This window comes from Myotis yumanensis, unplaced genomic scaffold (assembly GCF_028538775.1).
Source record: "Myotis yumanensis isolate MYYU_CA2020_CCGP unplaced genomic scaffold, mMyoYum1.0.hap1 SCAF_3, whole genome shotgun sequence".
NCBI lineage: Eukaryota > Metazoa > Chordata > Mammalia > Chiroptera > Vespertilionidae > Myotis > Myotis yumanensis.
In genome coordinates this window covers 212,363,385-212,378,576 of record NW_027223754.1, presented here as the reverse complement: position 1 = coordinate 212,378,576, position 15,192 = coordinate 212,363,385, and the positions used below count along the sequence as shown (strand labels likewise).

The following is a 15,192-nucleotide window of genomic DNA, read 5'->3' as shown; positions in this document are numbered from 1 at the left end:
AGCCGCTGGAAATCTCAGCCGGAGCCTGGTGCCTGGGGAAGGGCCGGGCTCTAAAAATAAACCACGCGCCTCAGCCTGGGGGCGGCGGGCTGAGCAGAAGCGGCGCCTGACGCTGGCTCCCGGCAGGCGATGGCTGGCCTGTCCCGGCCGGGGCGCCCCCCTCCCAGGCAGCGGGCCCCTGGGATGGGCGGGTGGCAGGTGGCAGCCAGGAATATTTGATCCCTGGCTCCCGAGGCACCACCCCACCCCCCTCCCCCGACACACACACGTGCACACACACACACACACACACACACGCCCATGCACACCGCACATGCCCCAACCTGGGACGTGCTCACAGAGCGTGGCCGGCTGCTCCCGAGGCAGGGACGGGGCGACACCTGGGACAGCAGGAGCCCCCCTCCACGGGCTGGACAGCGACAAGCCGCACAGGTAAGGGGGTCTCCTCATGCCCCAAGGCTCTGCTCCCCAGAGGAGGTGAGACCGTGGGCCTGGGGGCAGGAGGGGGCTCAGGTGGGGGGGCTGTGTCGTCCTCAACCCCAGGGAGCCCTGTTGTGGCCGTCAGCTCTCCTTGGTGGCGGGGGGTGGGGACCTTGCCCTGCCCCCTCCATGCCCCACACTCTCCCCGCTGCCCGCTGCCAGTCCTGTGGGCTCCATGAGAAGCTTCTGGGTTTGGGGGACCTGGTTGCAGAGTTTGGGAGGCGGCGCTGGGCCTGGCCTTGGGGGGTGAGGGTGCAGAAGCGCCTCCTGTCCACCCCAGAGTGGGTGGGGCCGAGGTCCTGCCCGGACAGAGGTGGCAGCGCCTTCTGGGATGGAGCTCCGTCGGGAGAAGAGTCTCGGGAAAGACCGGGAGGAAGCCCGGAGCCACGTTCTGTGGGCGGGTCCCCGTGATCTGGGTCACACGTCCAGGTTTGCAGGAGACTATGTCGGGGGGAGGGGCTGCTCAGGGCGGGAGCCGGCCTGGTGGGACCGGGTGAGCTGTGTCCCCTGCTGTGAGGGGGGCTGTCTGCCCACTGTCTGCCATGGTGGGTGCCTGTGCCTCATGGGGCAGGACGACCCCCGCAGTCTCGGTGGTCGGTGTAACGCCACCTCCTCCTGCCCAGGACAGGAGGCGGGAGATGGGCTGGGGGAGGGGCGCCTGCTGGCTACCTCCCCGCTGTTCATCAGAGGAGGGAGGTACTGGGGGGCTGTGGGACCTGCAGAGTGGAGTCACGGGGGTGCTTCCGGGAGCCTGAGTGTGCCGCAGCTGTGCCAGGCGAGGGGTGCCTGCCAGGTCTGTGGCTGGGGTGGGCCCGTGGGGAAGGCCCGGTGGGCGGTGGAGAAATGCTGGTGCTGCCAGGGCCTCGGACTGAGCGTGTCCTTCCTGCAAACGCTTCCTAAGGCCCCTCTGTGCCCGGCCTCCCGCTGCCTCCCGCCGCCTCCCGCCGCCGCTGGCCCTCGAGGTCCTCGGAATCCCCCGGGGCTGGTGCTCTCAGCCTCCTCCACGAATGCCCAGAACCCTGCTCAGGGCTGTCCCCTCCCTGCCCCCCACCCACCCACCTCCCCAGTCCTCGCACGCGGCCGGTATCCCAGGACCAGCACCGAGGAACTGCCACCCTCGGGGCTGAAATCCCGACCCAGGCTTGCTCCTGACGCCTCTGCTCCCCAGCTGTGGCCCCTCCAAACCCCAGTCTTCTCACCAATGAAATGGGGTGGTGCTGCCTTCCATTTCAGGCTGTTGGGGGGCAGAGATGGTGGGTAGGAGCATGACCCAGAACACAGGGGACCCTCCACACCACCGTCATTTCTTCTCTGCACTAGGCTGTGCCTGGAGGCTCAGTGCTTCCCAGCACAGACCTGGTACACAGTAGGTGTGCAAAGAGTGCTTGGCGGACACACACACACACACACACACACACACACACGGGCAGGCTGCTCTGGCTTTGACATTCACACCAGCCCCCTGACTGGGACCCTGGGGACGAGGCTCACAGAGCAGCCTCTGCCCCTCCCATCACCTGGGCCTGGGCCTGGTCCCAGCTGACCGGCTGACCGGCTGACCGGCTGACCGAGGGTTGCCGGTTGAGTCCGGGGCACTTGGTCACCTTCCAGTGGGGAGGGGAGGGCAGAGGGACAGTGCAAAGCCCTAAGTGACGGCACCGCCCGCCCACGTCTGGGAACATCTGTCCCGGACAACTCGGTTCCTGTCCTAAGCCCGTGAACACACAGCCTCTCCCCAAAGCCTCCGCCGCAGGCCTGTCCCCCAGGCCTCCTCTGACTCCGACAGCCTCTGACCATCCGGGAAGGCTGGGGGTGCAGAGGCAGGGGGTGCGGAAGTGAGGGCACCTTGGGAGTCGCCAGCCTGGCCACGAGAGCATCGTAGATGCCCTGAACTCCACGCTGTGCTCCTGTGGCAGGAACCGGGACCCCCTTACCGAGCAGAGACCGAGGGGGTGGGAGGGGTGCCTGGCGAGCGCTGGTGCGCACACCCACCCGCGGAGCTCCGCTGGGAACAGGCAGCTCCGTCAAAAGACAGCCCAGCAGACAGCACCGCTCTGCACAGCACACACAGGGCGGGGCCCCGTGGGTTCACGGCAGCACGCTCTATTCTTGGTTATTTATTAATTTTGCTTTATTTTCCATATGAACAACTGTAAACCTCCTTTGCCCGTGGATGCCTGAGGCAGGGGTAGTCCTGACCCTGTATGTACTATGGTTTTTCCTTTACATACGTACCTATGCTACAGTTTAACTGACAATTTAGGCACAGTAAGAGTAACAACCATTCTATATAATAAAAGGCTAATATGCAAATTATCCCCTTGACCAGGAGTTCGACCGGGAGTTTGACCAGGGGGCGGGCCGGTGGGCCAACCACCCACGGCCCCTCCCCCTAGCTGGCCCAGGGCCCGATGGGCCCCGATTGAGATAGGCCGGCCGGACCCCGCCGTGCATGAATTCGCACACCAGGCCTCTAGTAACTAATAAAATAGAACAATTATAACAATATGATGTAATATCTTTTCACTTCCCGGCTTCTCTCTGGCACATCTGCGTTGCCAGCATCACTCTGGTGCTGGGGGCCGTCACCGAGTAGAATAGGGGGACCTGAACGCCAGCACTGCGATGCCGCCACAGTCGAACTGATAACCGAGGGGCGGGCAGCGTCCACAGCGTGGACAGGCTGGACAAAGGGATGCGTCACGGTGCAGGCGGGCCTGAGCGGGACTGCGTGATTTCATCGCATTACTCAGAGCGGTGTGCAATTTAAAACTTATGAATTGTTTATTTCTGGAATTTTCCATTTAATATTTTCGGCCTGCGGCGGACCGCAGGAGACTGAAACTGAGGAAAGGTAAACCGCCGACAGGGAGACGACTATAGAGGCTGTCCTGGAAGCCCGGTGCCTGCGCCACGCCGACAAACCCAAGCCTCCAGCACCAACGCTGTGCTGGCAGCGCCGCCCTCGGCCCCAGCCTCCAACACCCAGAGGCCCTTGCTCCCTGGCCGGCGCCCGGGACCTCTCAACACTTCTCTTGGGTGCTCTGTGGGCTTCTCATTTAGGCATTTCATCCAGATTAACCTCCCAGGTCAGAGGGTGGCATCTGTCCTGGGCTTTCTCCCTCCTGCTCCAGGCACATCTCTGCTGTATTGGTCAGCTCTAGCTGCAACAACGCTCCGTAACAAACAGTCCCCAAACCTCGGTGGCTCTCAGCAGCAAACCTATTGTTCTTGCTGCTGGGCCTGGGGTTTGGCTGATGTGGGTTGGCTCTGGTTGGGCTGAGTCGTGCAGCTGCCCTTGGCGGTAATCCTTCTGGGTCTGCTCCCCAGTCTCCTTCTGGGGCCTGTTCTCCTCTGGTTGTGGCAGAAAGGCCACGCCACGCTGCTGCGGTGCCTTAACGATCTGAGCTCACATCACCCGGCCCTCATCTCTCCTCCAAGCCCCGAGTCAGTAAGGTGAGGGCATAACTCCATCTGCTCTCCTGAGGCACTGCAAGGGCACAGGGTGGAGGGAGGGCAGAGAATGGGGGCGAGAAGCCCCGTCTTCCACATGCATAGATGCCTCCCTGTGCTCCCTGGTTTATTCACATGTGGCCCCCTCCAGCCTGGGGACTCCATGAGGGTGGCCGTGCCTGATTCTCCCTGGACCACATGGTCCTGGTGAGGGAAATATCAGAGGTTTCGTCAAGTTCAGGTCCAAGAGGGGAAGTCAGCGCCCAGATAATGGCATTCCTCCCAGCTCAGGGGGGTAGTAAGAGAATGGAGCAGAGACAAGGGAGGGGGGGGCACTTACAGTGTCACCGAGGGGTGGCGGCTCCATAAAGGAGCTCAGCAGGCAGAGGAGGGAGCAGCAGGCACCCTGGGAGGGGCACTGCCCGGGCAAAGGCCTGGGGGCAGGGGGCAGGAGCCGAGTTAGCCTGGCTGGCCCTGCTGTCTCTTGCTGAGCAGACCGCCCGCCTCTCTGGGCCTGGGTACTGCAGAGGGTGCAGCCCCGGCCGTTCAAAGGCAAGTCCCTGCCTGTGAGTCCGTCTCCCGGAGCCCCTTCAGCCTCGGCCCCCCCCCCCCCCCCGTCCCCCTCCACCCCCCCCCCCCCCCCCCCCCCCGCACCAGCTCTAAATTAAGTGGTAACTGGGAACCTCTGATCTCATTACTTGAATTACAATCGTCCTGCTCTTTAATCATGTCTGGTGGCAGAGCCCGGGGAGGCTCTGGAGAACTCCCCAGCCGCAGGGCGAAGGAGAGGCCGGGGCTGACAGGTCACTCACAGATTCTTGTTCACATTAATCCGAAAAGTAAAGAGGACGCAGCCCAAGTGCCCTTAAGCTACGAAGGCATTTAAATGCCAGGAATTCAAAACACCTGCGTGACCGGTTATTTTTTCCTCCTTAAATACTCTCTTGTCTCCTAAGATTTCAAAATCCTGGGCAGAGAGGATGTATAAGGAAATGAATCCTATACAAGAGGCATCTGTGGGAGGTGTCAACCCCCCCCCCCCCCCCGCGCCCCACTATACACATACACCCCTAGGCTGGGCACACCGGGCGACAGAAAGGCTGGATTTAAGAACAGGCTCCAATGTGTCTCAGCGCATCTCTTAGCCCCCGGAGCCTCTGTTTGTCCATCTGTAAAATGGGTGGATGGTCCCTGCTCCGGCCAATCCTCCAGGAGGCGTGGAGCGGAAAATGGTGTGAAAACCCACGGAGAGGCGCCAGCCCTGTGCACAGGGGAGCCCGGAGCGATGCAGGGCCCCGGAGGGAAACGCTGGGGAGGTGACCTGGTGAGCACAGATGTCACCTGCAGAGAGAGGACCACCTGCTCTTCCTGACCCACAAACAGTCCAGAGTGAGGCCTGTGAGGTCACAGCACCCCCAGCCATCAGGGGGCCCATGGGAGCCGCATTCGCCAGGACCCCCTGCCACTGTCCTCCGACGGAGTCCCTGGCCACCTCGCCGTCCGCTCCGGCTCAGAAAGGAGAGATCTGAGCCTGCGTTTTGAAACAAGAAGTGATTGAACAGAAGAGGAATCACATGAAAGCCAGTTTAGGAAACACGTTCACTAGCCGTCATCCCCCGACTCGTGGTGGGAGCCACTGTCCGTCCACCCATCCGTGTCCTCGTCCTGCCGCAGAGGGGCCAGCACTGAGAGCCGAGGGCACCAGGCGACCCCAGCCCTGCCCCTCGTCAGCATGAGCCCGGGGTGAGTCCCTCCGCTGCAGTGTGCCTCGGTTTCCCAGCCTGTAAATGGGGATCTCACTGTCCTATGAGGACAGAGTGAGTGGATGAGCCAGCACCCAGCACCCGGCCAGGCACCGGGCGGCTTTGGGCAGAGGCCAGCTGTTCCCCAGGCACCTGTCCATCCTGCATGAGGTGGGCAGGCACGGAGGGCAACCTGGAGGGGACTGTGGCCACGAAACTTGGAGCTTCCTTTTGCTGTTTTTTATTTTTAAATAGATTTTTATTGATTTCAGAGAGGAAGGGAGAGGGAGAGGGAGATAGAAACATCAGTGATGAGAGAGATTCATTGATCGGCTGCCTCATGCCCGCCCCTCACGGGGAATGGGACCCACAACCCGGGCATGTGCCCTGACTGGGAATCAAACCGTGACCTCCTGGTTTATAGGTTCATGCTCAACCACTGAGCCACACCAGCTGGGCTTTTGCTGGGTTTCAAATGAAATTTTTTCTAGGGGCTACTGTTTGCAGGAGATGGGAGTAGAATGAGGGAGGGGGCTGTCCTGGCATCTTGCCTGCTCCTCACAGAGGCCCCCCCGCCCCAGGAGCTCTCCCGCTCACTTGGGGGGACACAGCTCGACAAGGCCCTGCAGGGCCCATCTCCTCCAGAAACCCACCTGCACCTGGAGGCAGCCAGGCCTGCAGCCAATCCCAGGCCTGGCCATGCGCACAGCTGAGAAGGGGTGAGCGCGGGGCTGCCTTCCTCCTTCCAGCAGCCTTCCCTCTGTCTGCCCTGCCGGCTCCCATGGGGCAAGCGGACAGCGATGGATTGCGGGAGCCCAGCCTGGCCGTCAGCAAACTAAAGGGTTCATTTGTCTGCGCGCATCACAGCCAAGAAGACGGGAACAGGAGTTGGCAGCAAAGTAAGTGAGGGTTTATTTTTAGAAAGTGGCCCAGGCCGGAGACACAGGGGGGCTAGTGCCCAGAGACCTGGCTCCCGTGGCCGCCAGGGGACGGTCTGCAGGGAAGTTGTTAATGTGTGACTGAGGGAGTCAGGGCCGTGGCAGGGCCGTGGTCCCTCGGGTTGGTCGGGGCCGCTAGTCATCGCAGCGGGTCCTGAGCAGCCGTGGTGTCGTGAACCTGGCGTGGCTGCTTGTCTGGGCCGGGGCTGACCGCGGCTGCGGCCTAGCGGTTACCTCTGGTTTGGCTGAAACTCCGCCTCTGGGGTCAGCGGACCCGAGTCCGTCCCTAAGAGTGTGTGACGGGGAGCAGACCTCATGGTTCAACGCTTAAGGGCGTGGCTGCAGGGAGGAGGGGCGGTGAGCCGGGCACCGGCCGGGCCAGGGTGGTCAAACGCACAGAAAGGCGGAGAGGTCACGTGGAAGAAATGAAGTTTCCTGCTGGCAGGGCTGCTCAGTGGTTACAGTGTTGGCCCGAGGAGTGGAGGGTCGCAGGTTCGGTTCTGGTCAAGGGCACGTACCTCGGTTGCAGGCTCGATCCCCAGCCCTGGTCCCGGTGTGCCCAAGAGGCAACCAATCGATGCATCTCTCTCACATGGATGTTTCTCTCTTGCGCCCCCTCCCTTGCACTCTCCCTAAAATTCAGTGGAAGAAATGTCCTCGGCTGAGGATTAATCACCAAAATAATAAACAAGTGAAGTTTCTCCTCGTTACCGTGGGGCCACACCTCGGTCTCCTGGGAGCCGCCCCAGGTCCCCTCCAAGCCCAGGGGGTCCTCAGGGCCCGGCCTCTCAGCCTCTGCCCTGCCTGTGGCCCATCCCTCCGACGCTCATCTGCCTCTTCCTCTCCAGGCCCTGCCTCCCCCCTCCTCTCTCTCAGCCCTGAGTGGCCCCGAGATAAAGCTCAAGTGTCCTCTTCTGCGATTTAAATGCTCCGTGTTTTCCACGCTTAGTTTAAGACGCGGCGAGCGGGGCATGTCCTCGCTCTCGCTCAGGAACATCCAACAAAGGCTGCCGGATGGAGCTAATTGGTTCTCCTCTCCCGCTGTCCTCTCCCCGAGGCCGGGTCCTCCCGTCACGCCCGCTAATCCCATCGCCTTGGCAGCAGGAGGCACTTAATTTAACGCTGGGAACCTGTACTTCAGGGTCCCTGAGGCTGGGGGGGGGGGGGGGGGGTGGCAGCAGTGGCCCAGCCTGAGCCCCGCTCCACCCACCCGCCTGGGTTCCCTTGGGATCTTGTGACCCCCGGGTGAGGGCAGTGCTGGCCACAGCAGGAAGGAGCCCTCCTCTGCCCGCACATCTCTCCTCCGCACCAGGGCACGACGTCACCGTTAGATGGGACATTGGCTCTAAGGGCAAGGGAACAAGGTCAAAGCCACCTGTGAGGGGCAGCCAAGCTGGGCTGGACCCCTGCACAGAGGACTGGAGGTGGCCGGAGGCGTGAGGTCTGTGGGCCTGGACACGGGCAGACCCAGGCCCGGGCCCCCTGGCCACAGTGGCCATGGCCAAGCCACCGATGCCCTTAGCTGTACTCGGTGGTGACGCCACGCCTGGCGCAGAGGCAGGCTCGGCTCGGTACCGCGAGGTTGTCCGCTGGGGTGGCAGACCCAAGGCGACACGGACGGGTGTCGGCTTCCATAGCTCCCCGGGCGCCCCAAGGTCTTTGCACATGCTGTTCCCTCTGCCACGAACACCCTTCCCTCCTCCCCACCCGTCTATCACTCAATGCCACTTCCATGCCTCTGCCCTTCCCCCTCCCCTGGCCCCGCGCCTCGGTTCCTACTGTGCCCCTGGTTTGGAGGGTGCCCGTCTCCTTGGTGAATATCTCTTCCCCATTTAAACACCACCTCCTCCAGGAAGCCCTCCTGCCCTCCCCCCTCTCCCCACGGACCTGCACAGACTTTCAGGAAGGCACAGGTGACAGGGCCCCCGAGGACACGTGTCTGTCTCTGCCCCGAGACAGGCCTGCTGGAGGGTGTTCCGTGGGGACGCTGTCACGGGCCATGGTGTGGCCAGCTTCCCACCTCGCCCAATGGAGACGGCTGACCCCATGGGCCACCCTCGCTCAAGCCCCCGGGGAGAGTGCGGCTGGGGAGCAGCCGGTCCTGGGTGTCTGAGGCAGAATCGGGGAGAGGAGTTGAGAGAGAGAGGGCAGGAGTGGGCGCGGGGGTGGGGGTGGGGCTGCCCTTGTAGGAGGCTCTGATGGAGGGCGGGTGGAGAGGAAGCTATACCGCCCCCCGCTGAGGAGTACACGGGAGACAGTGAGCTGGGAGTAGAGGAAGGACAGACAGGAGCTACGGGCGACGGGGAAACGGGTTTGGGGTAGAACGTGGCTCTCTGCAGAGACTGGCCTCTCGGATCGTGAGATTCTCTGGGGTCACATTACGTTGTTAAAACCAGGAATTCTGCCAGGGCCGGTGTGGCTCAGTTGGTTGGGCATCTGTCCCGTGCACTGGGAGGTCACGGCTCCGTTCCCGGTCAGGGCACATGCTGGGGTGTGGGCTCGGTCCCCAGGAGGGGGCGTGCAGGAGGCAGCAGATCAGTGTTTCTCTCTCCCTCTCCCTTCAAAAATCAATACAAACATTAAAAAAAAACCCCACACAGAATCAGGAATTCTGCTTCTCGGAGGCACCCCAGCCTTCACTGTACCCCTAGAGGTCATTCTTTGGGTTGCCATGCACGCTCCCCCAGGCCTGGCCGGCTGACTGCGAGTGGAGCCCCTCCGCCCCCCCGCAGCCTCCTGGGAGGAGCAGAGGTTGACAGTCCCCTCCTTGCCTCCTCGGGGCGGGCGCCAGGCCCTCTCACAGCCACACTCAGGTTTGTGTCAAAGCCCAGCTGTCCTCCAAGCGCCACTCCCACGCTGTGACCTCTGGGTCCCTCATGTAAAGGGGCCACAGCTCCTCGAGGTTCCCGCACCCGCCTGCCAATTAGCTCTGCGGAGGCGGCCAGAACTCGGTGCGGAGATGAGAGACCTGAGGACAATGAAGGCGCGTTGTGTGTCCTCATTCAAGCAGCTTGTTAGGAGCAGAGCCGGGCGGGCGTCCTCCGGCTGCAGCCGGGAAAGCCGCTTCCCGGGACCTGCCACCCAGAGCCAAGGCACAGGGCGGGCAGGGCTGAGGGGCACGGGGTCGTCAGTCCATTTAGGGCCGCTCTCAGGGGGTGCGGGGCGCGAGCTCCGGCCTCCTGGCCCCACCAAATCGCCCTGACACCCCGGCTCCAGCACTTGGTGGCTGTGTGGCCTCGGGCAGGTGACTCAAGCTCTCTGAGCTTCAAGGCCTCGTCTGTTAATGGGATGGATGACAGAGCGAGGGAAGGGCCTGGTGCCCAGTGAGGCTCAGAGAACAGACGTTAGGAGGTGTGTCAGCCGACCTGGCCCCGCGGGAAAGGACAACAACCTCACAGTGTAGACGGAGGGCGAGGAGCACTCCCACTGAGGAGGTGACGTGTGAGCTGAGACCTGCCAGGGTTGGCCAGGCAACAGCATCCCAGGGAGAGGGAACAGCAGGTGCGAAGACCCGGGTAGGAGTGAGGTTGGCGGGTCACTGGGACCTGGAGGGAGACCTGGAAGCCGGGGGCAATCCCACGTGGCCCCGGGTCACCCAAGCTCATGGGCTCCCAGGACTCAGATGTGAGCGTCTCACAGCACCGGGAAGCCCATCTTCCGTGTTACCCCCATTTCACAGGTGAGGAGACTGAGGCTCAGAGAGACAGTGAGTCGCCAGAGGTCACGCAGCAGAGGCCACGGGCACAGGCCTCGGTGGCCCAGTGCATTCCCGCCCGAGGCTCGGCCTCCGTTTCCGCATGGAGCTGGCGAGAGGCCTGCTTTCCACCCTCGGAGGTGGGGAAGCCCTCAGGCGGGGATGGGCCCCGGGGGCACCTGGCTGCCCGGCTCAGCGGGGGCCGTGGACCCTCCTACGCCTCGGAGGGCACGGAGCTGAGCCTTTCCTCCAGGAGCCGGGCAGCCGGAGACCAGGAGGCCCATTTCTGTGCTGCTCTGGGAGGCCCTGCTTTTGCGGTCAGGAGGCTTCTGTTCTGATGATTTCTTTATGCGTTTATAACGCAACTGAATTTCAAACTCTGGGGGCACTCTGGGTGCCTCCTCACAGGAGCAGGGCCCCGCCTCTGCCTCCACCCACTGCTGGTGCGTCCCCTGGAGAGGCCAGGATTCGGGGACTCTCAGGGGACGCCCCCCGCCCCCCGCAAGAGGTGGGGAGACAGGGCAGGAGTTGGGCGGCCTGGGTTCAAACCCCAGTTCCGTGGCTCACCACCTCTCCAACTCTGGGTGAGCTAACGCACCGCCCTAACCTTCAGCCTCCTCATCTCTAACACGGGCAACATGCCGCAGGTTTGTGTGCGGAGGAAAGAAAAGAATCGCGCTGGGTGCTCGGCACGGCCTGGCAGAGGAGCTGTGCGCTGCTGCGGTGACAGTATTCTCAATTCCACGAGCAGCGCTGGACTTACCGCCATCAGAGGGCCCTCGGCCCAGGGCCAAGCCCCTCTCCAGCTGCCCACTGCCCACCCCTTCCTCCATGACCTCAGTCCTGCTCCTCGAGGGCCCCCCACCCCTTGTCCTATCCAGCCTCTACGTGTTGCACTTGCTGTTGCCTCTGTCCCTCTACCCTGCTTCTCACCCGTCACCAACTTCCAGGACTGGGGCCTCCTCATTTTCCTCCTCGTCTTCGGCACCACCTCCAGGAGGGCCTCCCTGACTACCCCCTTGCTTCTCTGCCCAGCAACCACGATGACCCCCGTCTCTTCCTTAAGCTGGGGTCTGGCTCTGCAGGAGGGCCTGGCACTTCTTCCTATTCTCTCCATGCCCCTCCCTGCCCCCTTTTTAACTTAACCAGTCACATGCACATGCTTATGTAGGATGCTCATGCAAATCTCATAGAAACGTGCAAAAGGAGGAGTAAAAGCCAGCTCAGCTCCCAGCCCCCCACCTCTCCCGTGAGCAATGCTGCTCCCCGGCTGCTCTGGGTTTTGCTTTCAGTTCTGCGTTCCCTTTATAACTTTAAATAATACACTTCCGCCTCCTATTCATCCCCGCCACACAATGTCTGCCGGCTCCGCTCTGAACCGCGGGGGCTCTGCCCGCCCACACGCAGCCCCTCTCCTGCGCCCCCTCCCCCGCCTCCGTTGGTATTTCCTTCTCACCTGAGACAACACAGAGACCACTTGCTGTCCGCTCCCCGCCCCCCGCAGCCGAGGGAGCTCCCCCCCACCCCACGGCACCTCGAGTCACGTCCAGACCCTGTTGTGGCTCCGGAGCTCGCTGGCCTGGCCCCGGGGCTCTGGAACTCACCTCCAGCCAGCCTCCCTGGCCCTCTCTCAGCCCCTCAAGCCCGCTCCCCCCACTTTCCCCTGGACAGGAAGTCTGTTCCCTGCTGGCTCCTTGCCACTCACTCGGAGCCCTGACGTCCCTCCCCACAGGGCTCCCTGTCCATTCTGAGGTCCCTGCCGGACACTCTCCACCCAGTGGCTTCCAGTTCCTGGCCGCCCTGGCTGCTCCTCCGCCCCGTCGGTAGTTTCTTCTCTGACCTTCCCAGGGGAGAGTAACCCACGCGCTCCTGGCCGTGGCCGTGGCCCAGCGCGATGGCCTTCAGTGGGCGCGGGGCAGAGAGAGCCGGAGCAGTGTCCACCCCAGGGCCTCCGTCCGCCGACTCGGGCCAGCACCGAGGGGGACGCCCGGGGCCCTCCCTCCTCCCTCCTCCCTCTGCTCCTCCGATGGGCCTGCCCCACTGTGCGCCCGGGTAGTCACGTTCCAGGCGGAACAGCCAGTAACCGTTCACTGCAGCTCCGTCCAGGGACCAAGCCCACGGGCTGGAAATTAACCAGAGGGGCGCGTGACGTTAGCATCGTCCAAATATTATTCCCCCAGGAGCCTGGGAGTGGGATTGGACCTGCTGACCGGGAGTGCGGTCCCCGGGGAGGGACCCGCCTAGTGATGAGTTCCAGTGCACGGGTGGCAGCGCTGCCACAGGCCAGAGCCCCCGTCAGCCTCCAACCCCCTCAGCGGCGAAAAGCCTGCATAACAGGCCTCATTAGACTGTGTGCCTGAGACCCTCTGAGGGAAGAGGGGGCCCCGCCCTGCTTTCCAGGGAACAGGAGAGGAAAGAGAGGGGCTGTTAGGCTGTGGTTGAGGCGGACTTCCGACCTCTGTGACCTCAGGAAGCCACTCGCCCCCTCTGAGGCTCTTGCCACCTACAGCACACACGGTGCTCCTGCGGCAGGAGCTGCGAGCCGGCAGGTGACGAATGAGCCGGGCTGGCGGCTGCAGGAGGGCTCATCATTCCTCATCCATATGGATGTCCTGCCAGGAGGGGCCGCGGCTCCAGGATCAGGCCGTCAGCTGTCTGGCGCGATCAGTTGACTTGATGAATGTGCGTTCCACTCAGCACCACTGGCGAGGGGCCTGGGGCTGCAGTGATTGCAATCAAGGTTGAGCAGAGCTGATGGTATTAATGAGAGTCATTGCCCTCCAGGCAACGGGTCCAGGTGGAGGGAGGGATTGAATCCCTCCTCCCACCGCTCTGGTTGCAATCAAGAGCACTTTCACGAGGCGAGGGGAGCTGCTGCCTGGCCCTCATCCCCGGGGTCTCCCCGCGGCCGGCAGGCAGAGGCAGCCACCTTCCTGGGGCGCTGCCCCTGCATTTCCCGTGGCCTGTCCGTCTCGGAGGGCTGATCGGGCTTTCTGATCAAAGGCCCCTGCTGGACGCCGGGGCCGACTTACCAAGACCCACACCTGTGAACGACCTCCTGCTGCTGAAAGTTCTCCCCGGCCCCCCAAACACCCACGCTCTGTGAGGGCCTGTCCCATCTGCTCCCTCACCCCGACCTCTCAGCCTGCTCCCCGAATCCCACCCTGTGCCCTGGCCTCACCCCCGACCCCCAGCACGCCCTTCATCCTCCAGGCCTTTGTCCGTGCTGCCCCTCCCCCAGGACCCCGCCCAGCCTCTCCCCTGATCACCCCCTACTTACCTCTCAGCACCCACCTCCGCAGGTTTCCGTGGGACAAACCGCCCAGTCCCCAGCCACCCCGCGGCATGAGCTCCCTTGGCCGCCTGCACCCCCTCTCCCCGCCCTCCCCAATTGTACCTCATCTTTTACCCTCGTCTGTGCGTGTGCCTGTCTCCCTCGGACGGTCACCAGCTCCCCAAGAAAGTGCCAGGCTCACTCACTCCTGGGCCCAGGTCTGGCACAAAGTAGTGAACTTTGCTGGGCAGGTCACAGCCTGCTCTGAGGAGCCCGCCTGGCCTGGCCACAGACACCGTCCCGGAGCTGGGAAGGCAGGCAGGGGGGAATGACAACCATGGTGCTCCATGTCCTGACCTCTCAACGCTGTAGCAGCTCTGAGCTTCGCCTGCCTCTCATCCTCTTGCCTCCCACCCAGGACCACCCCAAGGGGAACAGGGAAGAACATTGCAGACAGAAGGAACAGCATGTGCAAAGGCCTGAGGCAAGAAGGAGGTGGCCCAAACCTGCAGGTGGCCGTGAATGCCAGGCCAGGGGCAGGCCAAGGCCATCAAGGGTTGGGATGTGCTCAGAGCTGAGTTAGAAGCTTCCAGGTGCCATGTCAGATGACACCCCTCAATGTACCCCTCTGGGCCTGGGCCTGTGCTGGGTGCTGGGGACCCAGAGATGGGCCCTGACTTCGAGGGGCTCATCCCCTGCACAGAGGCAGGAGCATCCGTGTGGAAGCTCCGGGCCACTCTGGGTAATCAGGGAGGGCTTCCTGGAAGAGGGCTCCCTGAGAGGAGCCTTGTACACCAGCCAGTCCAGGAATGAGGTAGCCAGGCGGGGAACGAGGCACCGCCAGGTGTGCGTACAGCAAGACTGAGCCGCGAGGGAGTTGGGGGGTGGGGTGCGCAGGAGGAGACGCGGTCGCAATGGCTGGCATGGTGCCAGGCGCCGGGCTGCGCTCCCCCTCTGTGATCTCATTATTCTCTCAGCCCCGCCCGCCACGGTGCTTTTACACCATTTACAGATGAGGACTCGGGGTTCCGGGAGGTTAGGTGCCTGCTGGGAAGTGGTGGAGGGATTCCGGCCGAGGCTGCCCCACGGGGCCTTGCACTCAGACTGGGAGTCGCCAGCCGGCGCTGGCTGAGGGCACCGGGGAGCCATTGGAGATGTGAGGCAGAAGAAAGTCAAGGTCAGACTGAGAGACTGTTAAAGGCTACTCTGGGGGCGATGGATGAGCCGGAAAGAGCGGATCCAGGTGCGGCAGAGAGGTCAGGAGCGGCACCCTCTCCCCATGGGCTCACCTGGCTGCCTGTACGCACAGCCCCCGCCTGAGCCAGGCCAGGGCTGGAGGGGAGGGCTGGCCCCGCCCAGCAGTAAAGACCCGGCGATGAGGTGATTATGTCTTGAGCTTTGCTTTAAAAACCTTAATGGATTTTTCCACTCCATAAAGCCGCCCCGGGCCCAGGAATGATAATTGAGACGGGGAGCGGGACTAATGCGCTGAGGAATGAGCTCCCCACCCAGCCTCACTGCTCTGCTGCCAGCCTCAGAGGGTGCAGTGTGAGGCCTACGCCGCTGTCGCCACCCTCCACGCGTGTGACAGGAGCCCTAGCCGGGGTCCCT

General features: G+C 63.1%; 1 protein-coding gene across 1 annotated transcript in view; it reads left to right on the top strand.

Moving 5' to 3' along the window:
- Positions 1-226: 226 nt before the first annotated feature.
- The window catches only part of SHISAL1 (shisa like 1), an 89,266-nt gene continuing 74,300 nt past the window's right edge, over positions 227-15,192 (top strand). Inside the window, exon 1 of the mRNA XM_070408024.1 lies at positions 227-432. The gene's annotated coding sequence lies outside the window, so the exon portion shown is untranslated. The remainder of the gene's footprint in view (positions 433-15,192) is intronic.